This window comes from Ochlerotatus camptorhynchus, unplaced genomic scaffold (assembly GCF_037179485.1).
Source record: "Ochlerotatus camptorhynchus isolate MF236.1 unplaced genomic scaffold, CSIRO-AGI_Acam_v1.1 ptg000329l, whole genome shotgun sequence".
Classification (NCBI taxonomy): domain Eukaryota; kingdom Metazoa; phylum Arthropoda; class Insecta; order Diptera; family Culicidae; genus Ochlerotatus; species Ochlerotatus camptorhynchus.
This window is the reverse complement of record NW_027040817.1, coordinates 4,850,437-4,864,403: the sequence shown is the minus strand read 5'-3', so window position 1 is coordinate 4,864,403 and position 13,967 is coordinate 4,850,437. Positions and strand designations below refer to the sequence as shown.

Below are 13,967 nucleotides of genomic sequence, written 5' to 3'. Positions count from 1 at the left end.
GACTGTCTTGCGTTGCTTTCAACTGAAATTCAACTGGCCTATGCGCAAAAACAGCAAATGGGTTCAGTTTTCTTGGACATTAAGGGGGCTTTTGATTCTGTTTGTATCGATGTCCTTTCGGATAAACTCCACGATAGTGGGCTTTCACCAATTATGAACAACTATTTGAGCCACTTGTTGTCTGAGAAATATATGAGCTTTTCTCATGGAAACTCGACAACTTCACGAATTAGTTACATGGGTCTCCCCCAGGGCTCATGTTTAAGCCCCCTTCTTTATAATTTTTATGTCAAAGACATTGATGGTTGTCTTGATGAAAATTGCTCGCTAAGGCAGCTTGCAGATGACGGCGTTGTGTCTGTTATAGGGCCAAGTGCACCGGACCTGCAAGGACCATTGCAAGATACCTTAGACAACTTGTCTACTTGGGCTTTGAAGCTGGGTATCGAATTCTCTCCGGAGAAAACTGAGTTGGTTGTTTTTTCTAGGAAGCACCATCCTGCACAGTTACAGCTTCAGCTAATGGGTAAAACAATCACTCAAAGTATTTCTTTTAAGTATTTAGGTGTCTGGTTCGATTCCAAATGCACATGGGGAAAACATATTGCGTATCTGAAACAAAAATGCCAGCAAAGAATTAATTTTCTTCGTACAATTACTGGAACTTGGTGGGGAGCACACCCGGAAGATCTGATCAGGTTGTATCGAACAACCATCTTGTCGGTTCTAGAGTACGGTAGCTTCTGCTTTCAATCCGCGGCAAAAACACATATCTTGAAGCTGCAACGGGTTCAATACCGTTGCCTCCGAATCGCGCTTGGCTGTATGCACTCGACGCATACGATGAGCCTCGAAGTACTCGCGGGTGTTCTCCCACTGACAGATCGTTTCGCGGAACTGTCCTTCCGGTTTCTTATCCGTTGTGAAGTAATGAACCCATTGGTAATAGAAAATTTTGAGAAGCTACTCGACAGAAATCATCAAACAAGATTCATGAGTTTGTACTATGAGTACATGACGCTGGAGGTTGGTCCTTCTTCATTAATCTCCAATCGTGATTGCTTTCAAGCCTTCTATAGTTCCTCTGTTAATTTTGATCTGACCATGATGCAAGAAATCCATGGAATACCAGATCACCATCGGTCGATGGTTGTTCCCTCAATTTTTGCAATCAAGTACCACCATGTAAGTAACGATAAAAGATTTTTCACAGATGGGTCAACCATAAATGCTTCCACTGGATTTGGTGTATTTAATCAATTTCATAGCGCCTCTTATAAACTGCAGAAACCATGCTCAGTATACGTTGCGGAACTCGCAGCTATATTTTACGCAGTAGAGCGAATTGCCTCACTACCGTCTGACCATTATTTTATTTTTACGGATAGTCTTAGCTCATTGGAGGCTATTCGTTCAATGAGGCCGATGAAGCACTCCTCGTATTTCCTGCCTGAAATACGATCTAAACTGAGTGCTTTATCTAACTGCTCCTATACTATCACCTTAGCTTGGGTCCCATCTCATTGCTCAATTCCGGGTAATGAGAAAGCGGACTCATTGGCTAAGGTGGGCGCTATGGAAGGCGATATTTTTGAGCGACAAATCGCCTTCAACGAATTTTTCTCCATTGCTCGTCAGCAAGTCCTCATCAGTTGGCAACAAAAATGGAATGATGGTGAATTGGGAAGATGGTTACATTCTATTCTCCCTCAGGTGTCGAACAAGCCATGGTTCAAAGGGTTGGACATGAGCCGCGACTTTATACGCGTTATATCAAGGCTTATGTCCAATCACTGCTCGTTAGACTCGCATTTCTATCGAATTGGGCTCTCAGGCAGCAATTTATGTGCGTGTGGCAGTGGTTATCACGATATCGAGCACGTTGTTTGGTCATGTACCTTACACCGTGTTGCCAGATCTGAGTTATCCATATCCCTCAGGGCCCGAGGAAAACAACCCGCGATACCCGTTAGAGATGTCTTGGCGAGCCGAGACCTCGACTATTTGAATTTAATTTATGTGTTTTTAAAACGGATAGATTTGAGGATTTAGTAGTTAGTGTCATCTTGTGTTCTCCCAAGTTGTTAGTTGCCCATCGGTGTACCCCCATGTTTGTCTTTTTCATCAGAGTGTCGCCTAGTTCGAGATCAAGAGCACATTGCTCTCCAAACCTTGTGTTCACAATCCCTACCCTGCCATCCATTTGTTACAATTTGTTACCCCTAACCTCGAGATAGCCGCGAGTAATCGGCCTCCGCTTTACTAACGTTAGTTTTAAGTAATTTTGTTATTTAAACAATGAATATCGGCTCCGCAAAGCTACAGCAAATGAGCCTGGAAAAATAAACGAATTATAAAAAAAAAAAAAAATGAATAAACAATGAATTCGACGACCACATTACAGAATATGCTCATGTGATGAAACATTTCAAATTCTGCATACTTTTTGTGCAAATCTGTAATAGATTCTTACATTTCCCGGTTGGGTGTACGACATGTGGGTATCGTCGCTCGAAAGTGTGTCAACAGCGCTGCAGATACTTCAATTTATTGATAGTTGCAGATCAGCGATTATTGACAATATTATTTATTATTATTCTCAATCATGATAGTAAGTTTTCATTGACATTGTTCCTATTTTATCAATATTGTATCTATTAGTATTCATTCTTTCTACTTACAGGTTCCTAATGAAATTCTCAGCAATATCTACGGAAATGTCAGAAGGTAGGTGTCGTATTCTTTTTCTGCAATCAACAATATATATATATTTTCACAAACGCCCACTAATCTTTTAGAAAACATGAAACTCTTATTCTCTAATTAAAAACCTGTGTATTATGCTTGTCTACATGTTTCCTTCCGCATTTTAAATCTTCTATGTAATTCAAAAACAATCAAGTTTGTCTCATTTGCTTGATTAATCTTGTGTGTAGTCAACATGGTCGCATATCAAGCGTCTCATTTCTCTAACGTTTTAACTCGCACGAACAATATCACATCCCACTTCATCCCGCCGTCAGGTGAATCATAAAGTTAATTGTCAATTTTTAGCTTAATTTTCCCCCCATTTCCCGAGAAGAACTTTATTGGCATTTCTCGCGCTCGGTTCAGATCTCACATTAGCCCAGACATGTGCGCCTTTTTCCGTCGTGGGAAGTAACGTGTGCCGAGTGTGGTGCAACGCGTCACAAAAAAGTTGTTCAATCGCGCGTTGCTACTGGGGCCATAACATCTAGCAAGTGGCGTTTTCCTCAAGTTGTTTCAACATCCTGCTACTGCTTCTGCTCAAACTCAAACACATTCGGCTGACCACGAGCTTTGCTTTTGTTACTAGACTCGGCCACTCTGCTCTCTTGTGATTTTCTCAGTCCGAATTGATTTGCACGGTGGGTTTTTACTGGGCAAAAGTTTTAGTTTTGATTTTTTGGGGTTGGAAATTAGCTAGTCTTCTCTTTTGCCACATAATATATGTATAACTGAGGAAATGATCAAAGTAACATTTCAAACCAAATAGTTAGAACAGAAGCTGATAATTGTCTGATTTATGATTTACCCGGCTGAAAACAAAGGTTAACTAGAGACTGAACTAGACATGTTTAAGCATGACACAACTCTACAAATCAGAATTGCATTACACATTAATATAACAATGAACTAAACATTGCCCCTATTGCTATGCCTTTCACTGGTTAAAAATACCAAAATAAGAGGTTTAAAACCTAAATGAAGGATAAAGAGGTTCAAGCACAATGGCTGAATAGCATTCGTTGAAAGAATGATTGTTGAGCAATAAATCGTAAGCAAACAGACGTACAGTTGAGACGGATCTTTGACTAAAATTTAAACAACGGATATCTTCAGGAATAATACTTGCAAGTGCAAGTTTTTTTTTTAACTTGAAGGGCTTTTTGTAATCCACCTGGAATGTTGTTGCAGAGATTGCATGCCACACTATTTAAGTATTGATTTATACTGAATCATTGTTTCAGTCATATATATGTATAGAGTTTTTTTTTTAAATTATTTCATTATGGGAACATTGTTCGTAATTTTTCGAAATATTACCCGATGCGATCCCACCGTGTTCGTCTTCGTAGTGAGAAAAAGTGGGTGGTTGGGTTGGAAAACTCTTTCAGTCTTTCCACGAGAGCATCATGGTAGACTCTTCACTATTCGAGCAGCAGCAGTCGGTGTGTTGCTGCGTCGAGGAGAGTGCATAAAATTCACGCCGCTTCCACTCGGATTTCAATTTCAGTTGGATGTCGAATGCGGACCAGTTCCGACGTGGAGATTGTCTGACAAATAGCGTGATTTTTTGTTGTGTGCCGACCGCGTCCGACTAGTGCAAAGTTGGAGCACGCTGATGTTTAGTTAGGAATTCTAGTGAAAAAGTGCAGTTGTGAGTACCTACAGTGATCCGAATCAACAGCGCTTGACGGAAAGACGAACGAGACGCCCATTGCAGTCGTGTGTGATTTATATGGTGTGCTTTTACTTGCCTGTTCTCTAAACATTTTCATTACGATTGGAAGAGACGTGTTGCTAGCTGCCCTCTGAGCGGGGAAATTAATCGATTGCCAATTCGAGAGTGTGATACAAATATCCGGATTTTTCCTCTGGTTATTACGAGTAAGTGTCGATAATTAATAGTGTTTAGAGGTGAATGCGGGTTGGGGGCAGTTCGTAGGAAAAAGGTGACTTGGTAAATTGATAGGCGCACGTGCCAGGAAAAGTGTGAATTGCACTCTCACTCTTGGTCCTGATCTTCTTGATTTGGATTTTCGCTCTCGTGGGGGCCAGGACTGCTCAGCAGCTTGTGTCACAGTTCGAAACGTCTCCGATACCAGACTCATAGCGTGGTACATGGGGTGAGTAGAGCGTGTATTTTATAGTTGGCGGCTGTACCTAGGTCGACATTCTAACGCGTAAGGCGAGTGTTTTTGAATGACTGCGGTAAACATAGAAAAGAGAAGCATTTCTCGGCCGTTCAGGAACAGAGTAATATATTTAACGTGAAAAAAGGAATTTAAGGTGTTCAGTACTCGTGAAGGTTCTCAGTACGAACAACCTTGTAATGGAGGACAGGTTGAATGCAAAACGTTGCGAAGGGCTACATAGAAATGTTTGACGCGAAATGTTATGGGTAAGGTTTCTATGGTTTAATAATACAGAAAAAAAACTGTTGAGTCATACAGGGTCATGTCGACTTTTATCTGACTATTTCAGGTAATGGTTGTACATAGCGATTTCCTCGAATAATTTAACAAGTTAGAGCTCACAGACAACCTGGTTAGTAAAGGCACGGCATACCATTAAAATCAATGCATTTTTCGTGTTGGAATTTTTTCGACTTCCTTGGGATTAGGGTATCAATGTGCAAAGCGGGTAACTTTGATAGTAGAATAGAATGATTAAATTTACTCTCTCCACTTTTTTTCGAATTGGAAACAAAGGTTCCATATTGTAGCTTGGGGTATTGCCCTTGATATCGTATAGATTTTTTATACAGTAGGGTAAATGTCGGTTTCGCACCCATTGGCTGTTTTCGGCAACCAAAATGTAAACGTTAATTTCACCGTATTTTCGAAATAAAACACTTCACTGAATGTATTCACACGATCAGTGTTTCAGCTTCAATCTGATTTCAGTTTTACAGTATGCCATATTTTTCTTTAAAAGAAATATGTGCACTACAAAATGCGGCTAATTTCGAGTTGCCGATAATAGAACAGCTGGTTAACGCGAAGTTCTAATGAAAAGGCTGCCGAAGAAAAAGAGGCTGCCGACAATAGTCACATATCACCTTAAAAGTTTGGAGCGTTGTAAAAACGTTTTCGAACAGTTTTGGACAATTATGTCGATTGGAATGGATAGAGAAGCAGTCAGCAGATAAATGTAAACAAAAAAACATATCATATGTGTGCGTGATCCTAAGGAAATAGTAATAGAAGCGCGGACGCTTCTTAGATTGACGAGAATACGTAAATTCCCTTATGTGTAACATAGCATATTTTTCTGCATTCATCGAGCATTATCAAAGTATCCCCAGATTAAAATACTGATCACTAGATTAAAAAAATAGTGCAAATGCAATAACTATCTTTTAAACATAGGGTAGAGCGCTACTTCGTCGTAATCGCCCATTTTCGTTCTATCGATCAGAAAAGATCAATCATATCAATGATTTCACCGTGCACAAATCAATAATAGGTTTGTTCCGATGCGTTAGTTCATTAGCTACAACATAAATCTTATTAGAGCGCATTGTATGCATATTTACGCTCGTTTTTCTCAATTCAAAAGAAGCGCTCCTAGCGAATCCCCTTTTTCTACGTTTATCCGTAGGACGAAAAAAATCTAATGGCGTTTCAGGACGGAATTGAAACTCGTAGAACGAATTTAGAATCAAGAAGCAGTATTAGATTTTAAACAATATCTCAACAATGTGTGACTCTTTATCAAATCCAACGGTACATATTGAAAGGTGAATAAATTTAGAAGTCATCTTTGGCAGAAATATTCCATTTTTTGTTCAAACCCGTTCAAAAAAGATAGGTGCAGCGCGAGCTGTGCTTAGTAGGACGGAAATTAGATCAAAAACCCTATTACTAATGAATTGGTTCTAGGATACTCAGTACTTGTTTAATTTTTTTTTCAATGTTACCCCGTTTTAAGGTACATGAATTTTGATTATTCCACCACATCGAAAACAGTGGGTAAAGAAATTCATAAGTCAAATTCAGTGCCTTTGTTGGTAAACTTTGGAGACCCCTACACAGCATACGTCGTGCTAGAAAACTGTTCGCACTGTTTCGATCGAGTTTTACCTCACAAGCGATTGCCTACCACTTATTGTCCCTTGACGTACTCAACAATGATTTACGATCACAATCGAGCATTACGGCAAAAATATTGCATATCTAAAGCGATCTCGACTGAAGTCTAACGCGTTTTAAACGTTTCATTTCGCCTTCACAATTCGCAGAACTCTTGCCGCCAAATACTTAAGTGAGCTGCTGATCGAAAACAAACCCCACTCGACAACGGGCTCAATAGCTTAGTCGTTAAGGTTTCTGCTTACTGAGTAGAAGGTCGGGAATTCAATCCCAGGTTCGTCCCCTTCCTTGCAATTTTTCACTATGCCTTATTCTATCCCCACCCAATTTCTATTATAAATCTGCCAGCAACACGTTTATCGAACGTATCCTATGGCTTAGCACTCCCCATTTACAAAAACTACAAACCTCCAAACTCCTGTGACACTTTTGAGAGGTTGTAGAGTTCTCTGCATTTATGTGTCCAACTAACAATCTTTCCATCCCCATCAGTTGCAAAAACGTGGCCAGGGCAGTTCCCGATTGTTGGAGTTTCGAGTGCTATTTCCATCTTACGAGGCTGCCCGCATAAACAATAATCAAGAAGCACCTAACCACCAATGCTGGATATCTTCTAAACTTTATATGGTATGGTCGTAACATCTATGATATCGTTAGTGTATGGTACCCGTTTATTAGGGTGCGATCAATCCCAAAATCTCGGGCAATATGGTAACGGACGGAGGTGAAAATACTCTCAAACAATGATTTTGGACTTGTACTACCTACGAATGTGTGCAACTTGCTCAATACGAATGCGAATGCTGATCGAACCGGTGGTGTAGTGGTAAGCGTGATTACCTCTTACCCCAGCAGGCTTGGGTTCAATCCCAGTCGGCGTCGCCGGGATGTTCTGAGACATAAAATCCCTGATCACGCCTTCCTTCGGAAGAAAAGTAAAGCCGATGGTCTCCCGGTCAATGAGTTTGATGGGTCGATAGAAAGGTATGGTCCAGGTATGGGAGCTGCCTCCCTGGCGTCGGTTGCATTGGTGCTCAGCACGGAAAACAAGATCGACGGAAAACAAACCAAAAATGCTGATCGAAATCAAATCCCACTCGACCCATCGTGACAATTAGGTTGTTTAACTTCGAAAAATATACCGAACAATGATATTTTATCGATCACGTAGACATTCATCTCGATTTTTTAATCAAGATTTAAATTTTTGATCGTTGACACTAAATCTATTCGTTAACAGCTCGCTTCCATACAAAGTCCCACAAAGTGGCGCTAAGATGGTGATTTTTGTAAATGTAATCGTACTTATTTAAAATAGTTCCAGTGTACCAAAATTGATGAAATTTTGGATTTCGGTTCCATTTTTAATGCCGATAACGAATATGTATTTACCTCAATATCCTTAAACAACCCAATTGGGTTGTTTAGGGGTATTGAGGTCAATATATATTCATAATCTGCGTTAGAAATCAAACCGAAATCCAAGATTTAATCAATTTGAGTGCACTGGAACTATTTTAAATACGTACGATTACATTAGCAAAAATCACCATCACAGCACCCTCCGGTTGGACTTTGTATGTGAGCAAGCTGTCAACTAAATGAGTTTGTCACAAATCAAAAAATTTAAATCTTGATTTAAAGATCGGGATAAACGTCTATGGGATCGTAAAAAATATCGCTGTATTCAAAAAACGAAGCTCTTTTAGATGATATATAAAAATCGGTATGTTTCTTGAAATTAAACCAAATTTTCAGTTTTCCACATCGTGTTAGACAGGATGCGTACGCACACGACAATACATCAGAATCTAATCGGTCAAGTGCCAAGTCCACATGTGATCGTGATCGCGACATTTATTTTCTACCTTAAAAAAACATGGTCAATCCATAACTTCACCAATCATGGTCAAACACTACGATCAGCCAAAACCCAAGCTCAAAAACGGTATAAACGATGTTTTTACCTTTCTTACAAAGAAGGGTATAGATATCACTTGAAAAACCGACTATCGATCCGAGGCCCGGAGGGCCGAGTGTCATATACCATTCGACTCAGCTCGACGAGATCGGAACATGTCTGTGTGTGTGTGTGTGTATGTGTGTGTGTGTGTGTGTGTGTGTGTGTGTGTGTGTGTGTGTGTGTGTGTGTGTGTGTGTGTGTGTGTGTGTGTGTGTGTGTGTGTGTGTGTGTGTGTGTGTGTGTGTGTGTGTGTCTGTGTGTGTGTGTGTGTGTGTGTGTGTGTGTGTGTGTGTGTGTGTGTGTGTGTGTGTGTGTGTGTGTGTGTGTGTGTGTGTGTGTGTGTGTGTGTGTGTGTGTATGTAACGAAATGAATGCGCTCACGTTTCTCAGCAACCGCTCAACCGATTTGGACAAACTCGGCGCCAAATGATAGGTCTTGGGGTCCCATTGAACGCTATTGAACGGTTTTGGAATCGGTGAACCGGTTCCGGAGATATGGCCGGAATAAGATCCGGTGAATATAGGCCTTCACGCTGGATTTAACGGAAAACGTATCAAAACCATCATGCGACACATCAAATTACTACAGAATTCAAAAATAAGATCAATGCAGGTCGTGTTAAGTGTTCCAGACCACATTGGACACACTTGGACATGTTCCGGGTACCCCGGGGAAGTTGCTTGAATATGAATTGAATTAAAACCCATTAAATCACATTAAAATACGATGATAAGGTGATTGGTAGCCTCACCAAATAGACTACACCCGGATATATTCCGGGTATCCCCAGGCAGTGGCGTAGCGTCACTGGATGACACGGGGGTGGGGGGCTTGGTCACTGATAATGACAATAAAATAAATAAACTTGAATAAGTAAGAAGGGTCTGATCACACCATAGGTGGATAAATTCGGGTTTTTTTTTAATAAGTTTTCGAGCATACCACATTTGCGTGAACAAAAGCCTGGCTCATCGCATCAATCGAACAAAAGATCACGCATGATACCGGGTACCGGATAACAAAGGAAAATGCGAGAGCACACCAACAAGAATGGGAACATTCATTCACTCGTGTGAGCTCCACAGAAACAAAAGAGCCATCCTTACCTGCACACAGATTGCCAAACGAGTGTAAATTCTTCCAACCAAGTGACTCTGCAGGTAGACTGACTGAACTGACAGCAGTAGAAGGAATGAAAGATAAACTGAAAGACAGCCAAACCGAACGCTAACGATTTTAATAACCGAGAGAAATATTTTTGGCTCACTGATCAGTTACTGTGCTTCATGCTAATACTAATTTAAATGAGTCAATTTATGTTTAAAGCTAGAAAATAAAAAAGTGGTTCTTTCTGCAAAATTCTCACTCAGCTCACACAGCAGAATGCAATCGTAAAAGGCTCAACATACCTAAAATAATAAGTAAGGAATCATCCACACTACTACACTCAAAATCATTCCTGTTACGCTCAGTTCTTTGGTTTGCTCAATTGACCACTTTGTCAAGCAGTTTTGGCGTGACTTTCTACCAGCGATTTCACAAAACTGGACCAACTATTTTTTCAAAGAAACGCACTAATGTTGGCTACTTTTCTCGTGGTTCTAGAAGAAAAAATCTCAAAATAATGTTTTATTTCAAAGTTCGAGTGGTAGTAAACGTCATTTTAACTGCTAATTCTGCGTTCATAGAAGAAAATAGAAGCAATGAGAATGCGAACGAAATCAGTGCTACTGCTCGATTCTGATGTTTTATGCGTGTGCGTAAGTAATAAATGCAAAATGAAACGATTTTTCCCATGCTTGTACACAACAAGCTCTTTTTTTGATAATTGTCAAAATTAAGACGCGGGCTGACCAATTTTTTGACTGGTCAGCATTTGGCCACAGGAAGTTAAGACTTTTAAAATATTCAAATAGTCCCTTTCTGTTACCGATCGATTAGTGTACAAGAACAAATGTGATACATTGTTCAACATTCATTCAAGAATAACTGTTTGTTTTACATGACATCTCAAAAAATGTCAATATTACATACCGTAAAGTCTGGTTGAAAGTAAATCTGGACGCTGGTTTCAATGCATCATCGTGCCCCTAGTGATAAAAAAACACTTTTCAATAGATAGGGGAGGGCATTATTTGTGCGGAGTTAATTTTCTTTTTGAAAGTTCCATGATCTTCAATTTTGAAACGCGTTGATCAATTTCGATCAAAAAAATTCCAGTTACTCGCCAAAGTATAGTGAACAAATAGCAGCGCCGGTGGTGTAGTGGTGAGCGTGATTGCCTCTCACTCCAAAAGGCCTTGGTTCTGAGGCATACAATCTCTGATCACGCCGTTGGTCCTCGGTTCATGAGTTGATGGGTCGATAGTTTAAGTCCAGGTGTAGGAGCTGCCTCCCTGGCGTCGGTAGCATTGATACTCAGTACGGAAAACAAAATCGACGTAAAGTAATCAAGGAAAAAATATAGTATACAAAATACTGTCAAAAATTTGTTTTGGATCACTAGGTCCTAGCATTTTTGATAATACTAGGATTGATGTTTTCAAATGTCTCAAAAATAATGTGTACTGGCCACTCTCCCGTTTTTTTTTCATTCGACCGCTATAAGACAGGCACATTCGTGGCATTTACCACTCAAAGTTAAATTCTACGATCGAATTTGATAGCAAAGAATCTAACCTCAGAAGAGAGGTTTGTGAGTTTATTTATTTTGCTATACGTTGCTTCCACCTTATCTCAAGCGCAGCGCTACTGTATATATTCCTTGATTTTTTATCATTGAAAAAATTCCTTTTTGCTGAATATTTAAAACCGGGATTTTTTTCTAGATTTCTAACGAGAATCTTAAAATGAAAAATCACTGGCCACCCTGATTGCCACAGGTGACGATATTGTGTGCTATTTGACTTCTAATTGCTTGCTTTAATTTGACAGCTCGTGTAGATAGATGGTTATGTACAGTAATGGCCCGATTTTGGCATCCCTTATAATCTTTTTTAATGTTCCACGAAGCCCATGTGCTTTTGCAGTGGTCTTATTGCACCAAAGTGTGTCTCAAACATCCATCTTGAAGATGAGTTACAATGATTTTGAATTACGGTTATGTAAAATTATTGAATGCTAAAAGTCTGATGCGTGGAGGGGCTGACAAAATCGGAGCAATACTGTATTTAATAGATGCTTCTTCCAGAAACTTCTTTAAGAAGTTTCTTCTGGAGTTTTATTTTATAACGAGTTTCTATAAGCTTTTTTTATTAAGCTCTACTGGAATCTTCCTTTTAAAGTTTATGTTAGAAGCTAACCGTCCCTATGCTCCCCTATCTGTAAAAAATAAATAAAAGGCTATTAAACATGAAAAGCTACACAGTTCGAAATAGTAGTGTAAATTTCTGATTTGTATGATGCACATAAATGGAGCGTAATATATAATATAAATTTACATTATATATCATGTAAAGTTCTGAGACATTTCATGCAATGTAGCAAATATTGTATACAAAAACCCATTGTTGTAAACAACATTGTTTACAAGTTGCTCGGTTGCGTGAAATGAAATACAAGTTTACGTGAATGAATGTTTACATCACTATTAAAATTCAGAATTTTTATCTGTGTACATACTAACTAACCGTTAGATAAAGGGAGCACTTCTGAAAAAAGTTGCGTTATTTGTTTTCCCGACTTTTGTATAGGTAGGTTATCGAATTAACAAATTTAAATCATCTAAACATGCCTTTAGGGTATGCTCGTAAAATTTAAATTCAACTAGTACGAAATTAATTTATGAAGATCAAGAGCCCCTCAGGCTAAATCACTTGAAATGTAACAACGAAGAAACTTGAAAAAATGCAATACAACAATATTTGATAACTTACAGGCTGAATTTTTAATTTATTCATCCGTACTGCGGTGAACTGAAATCATTTTCGTAAAAATAGCCGACATTTAAAGAAAAAGCAATCAAACATTCGTAGGAAAATTCCACGCTCTATCATCCTTTTTCCGCATTAGTGATGAAGCATCTTCTACTAGGAAAAAAAAAATATCACATTTCATGCATCACGTACCTTTTCGAATGCTTTGATTGTACACACTAGGGTGAGTCAACTTTTTTCTTTATTTACGCGGTGGGTCAACTTAACAAACCCCTATTTCTTACTGCTTTTTCAATATGGGTCATTTCATCTCAAGTGACCGAGCAAATGCATCAACATTCTCCGATTTGTACCAAAATTGGTGGGTCTACTTATTTTGTATGTATGTATGTAAAGGATACCACTCATTGTTGCAGGGCACAACCATAAGACAGTGGACTGTTCACCTCGAATGACTTGATCAAGTACGATACCTGGTTGTATTCAATTTACCATTGTATGAAGGGCCAAAAACGGAGAGTGGACCCGTAAGCAGAGACACTTACGCGTGATCCACGGTAGCAAGAAGAATCTTCTTCCAACGATAAAAATGTTGCAACCCGATACAGAACAAGCCATCATACGAGGGTCTGTCCCAATGAGTGGGGAGAAGAGCCCACCTTCAATTCACAAAATGTTAACAACAGGGAGTTGTCAATTACACTCTCCCCATCCAAATCGCTTCAATCCAGTGCCCTGATGGTCCCATTCATGAACTATGTCACGGTCTGAAAAAATATCTAATTGTAATTACCTGTGTTGTGATACTTCCTTTAACGAAAACTAATTTTTTTGTATTGTTATGGCCATCTGCTCTAAAGTAGCTGGTCCATCGAGCACTCGTAATGAGGAGCGGTCCGTACAGATTAGTATGAGATGGTGTTATATGCAAAGTGCGAAAAGAGAATGAAAGAAATACGAAAGGGATTAGTTTCATCGGATTCCCCAACTAACCATACTCAAGCATAGTAAGTATATACAAGCTATATTGCGAATATATGGCTACTTGGGTACTCATATGGCCGTCAGAAGAGTCATCGTTTGCGAAGTGAAGTATTTTTGAAAGTGATGCGTTATATTTCTCAATGTTTTGATTTTATCCTAACGTTACCTTAATATCATAACACATACAAACAGACACAACACATTGAACATTTCTTATTGTAAGCACTACTGCCATCTGTCGTATCTGTCAAACGCAAGGGAATTGATTATGCGCGCCACGAGTGGTGGTACTACCAACTAAGAAG

At 39.3% G+C, this 13,967-nt stretch overlaps 1 protein-coding gene across 3 annotated transcripts in view; it reads left to right on the top strand.

Annotated features, from left to right (window-relative positions):
• The first annotated feature begins 2,682 nt into the window (after positions 1–2,682).
• LOC135708270 (oxidative stress-induced growth inhibitor 1-like) overlaps positions 2,683–13,967 on the top strand; it is a 60,103-nt gene continuing 48,818 nt past the window's right edge. Inside the window, exon 1 of one of the 3 annotated variants that reach the window (XM_065230272.1) lies at positions 2,683–2,727. The gene's annotated coding sequence lies outside the window, so the exon portion shown is untranslated. Of the gene's footprint in view, positions 2,728–4,156; positions 4,872–13,967 lie in introns of those variants that run through there. The other 2 variants (XM_065230270.1, XM_065230271.1) reach the window with 2 other exon arrangements.